Source organism: Colletes latitarsis, unplaced genomic scaffold (genome assembly GCF_051014445.1).
Source record: "Colletes latitarsis isolate SP2378_abdomen unplaced genomic scaffold, iyColLati1 scaffold0071, whole genome shotgun sequence".
Taxonomy (NCBI): Eukaryota; Metazoa; Arthropoda; class Insecta; order Hymenoptera; family Colletidae; genus Colletes; species Colletes latitarsis.
In genome coordinates, this window is record NW_027488421.1 from 65,001 (window position 1) to 67,500 (window position 2,500).

Below are 2,500 nucleotides of genomic sequence, written 5' to 3' on the forward strand. Positions count from 1 at the left end.
GTATTAATGGTAGATCGATGCTGGCGTGAGGTGACGCGCGTCGTCGTTTACACGATTGGGTCGAAACGAACAAAGAAACGAAAGAACATAACACAAAAACGTCCATTACTAAACAAAGATCTCGAACAAAAACAAAAAAACGTCCATTACTAACGAAAGAAAGAGGAGGAGAAGAGAAAATAAGACCCATCGTTGCGACGATCGAGGATGTCACCCGCCGTCAATTTTTCCATTATATACGCGTCTCGGTCGGAGATACGATGCTGGCTGTTTACGTTGCGCTCGCTCGAAGAGGAGACGACGACCGATTGTCACACACAACGCGCAGGGGCCGAAACAAAGCGCCCAAGGATCTACAGCCGAGGAACGAGACGCCGTCGAACATCGTTTCGCGACGTTCCTTTACGGTTTGAACTTGCGTATCCCGCTTTGCCCGGTGGCGTGTGTGCTCGTCGTCGTGCTCCGAACGAAACGTCCTGATGACGGCGAGGAAGTAATAAAATAATATACATCCTTACGGGTAGCCTGAAGCGAATCGCAAACGAACGACAACGCGTCGATTGTGCGGCCATCGTTGCTCGCGCGACTAACGACGACCAGCCGAGAAGGCTGTAGTTTATCGCATCGATTTCATCGAGCAACCGATGGACGCTGCCGCGTTCGTTCGTAAATGAATGTTATACATACTCACGGATAGCCTGAGGCGAATAATCGCAAACGACGACGCGTCGATTGTGCGGCCATCGTTGCTCGCGCGACTAACGACGATCAGCCGAGACGGCTGTAGTTTATCGCATCGATTTCATCGAGCAACCGATGGACGCTGCCGCGTTCGTTCGTAAATGAATGTTATACATACTCACGGATAGCCTGAGGCGAATAATCGCAAACGACGACGCGTCGATTGTGCGGCCATCGTTGCTCGCGCGACTAACGACGATCAGCCGAGACGGCTGTAGTTTATCGCATCGATTTCATCGAGCAACCGATGGACGCTGCCGCGTTCGTTCGTAAATGAATGTTATACATACTCACGGATAGCCTGAGGCGAATAATCGCAAACGACGACGCGTCGATTGTGCGGCCATCGTTGCTCGCGCGACTAACGACGATCAGCCGAGACGGCTGTAGTTTATCGCATCGATTTCATCGAGCAACCGATGGACGCTGCCGCGTTCGTTCGTAAATGAATGTTATACATACTCACGGATAGCCTGAGGCGAATGATCGCAAACGACGACGCGTCGATTTTGCGGCCATCGTTGCTCGCGCGACTAACGACGACCAGCCGAAACGGCTGTAGTTTATCGCATCGATTTCATCGAGCAACCGATGGACGCTGCCGCGTTCGTTCGTAAATGAATATTATACATACTCACGGATAGCCTGAGGCGAATGATCGCAAACGACGACGCGTCGATTTTGCGGCCATCGTTGCTCGCGCGACTAACGACGACCAGCCGAGAAGGCTGTAGTTTATCGCATCGATTTCATCGAGCAACCGATGGGCGCTGCCGCGTTCGTTCGTATATGAATATTATACATACTCACGGATAGCCAGAGGCGAATAATCGCAAACGACGACGCGTCGATTTTGCGGCCATCGTTGCTCGCGCGACTAACGACGACCAGCCGAGACGGCTGTAGTTTATCGCATCGATTTCATCGAGCAACCGGTGGACGCTGCCGCGTTCGTTCGTAAATGAATAATATACATACTCATGGCTAACTTGAGGCGAATAATCGCAAACGACGACGCGTCGATTTTGCGGCCATCGTTGCTCGCGCGACTAACGACGACCAGCCGAAACGGCTGTAGTTTATCGCATCGATTTCATCGAGCAACCGATGGACGCTGCCGCGTTCGTTCGTAAATGAATAATATACATACTCATGGCTAACTTGAGGCGAATAATCGCAAACGACGACGCGTCGATTTTGCGGCCATCGTTGCTCGCGCGACTAACGACGACCAGCCGAAACGGCTGTAGTTTATCGCATCGATTTCATCGAGCAACCGATGGACGCTGCCGCGTTCGTTCGTAAATGAATAATATACATACTCATGGCTAACTTGAGGCGAATAATCGCAAACGACGACGCGTCGATTTTGCGGCCATCGTTGCTCGCGCGACTAACGACGACCAGCCGAAACGGCTGTAGTTTATCGCATCGATTTCATCGAGCAACCGATGGACGCTGCCGCGTTCGTTCGTAAATGAATGTTATACATACTCATGGCTAACTTGAGGCGAATAATCGCAAACGACGACGCGTCGATTTTGCGGCCATCGTTGCTCGCGCGACTAACGACGACCAGCCGAGACGGCTGTAGTTTATCGCATCGATTTCATCGAGCAACCGATGGACGCTGCCGCGTTCGTTCGTAAATGAATAATATACATACTCATGGCTAACGTGAGGCGAATAATCGCAAACGACGACGCGTCGATTGTGCGGCCATCCGTTGCTCGCGCGACTAACGACGACCAGCCGAGAA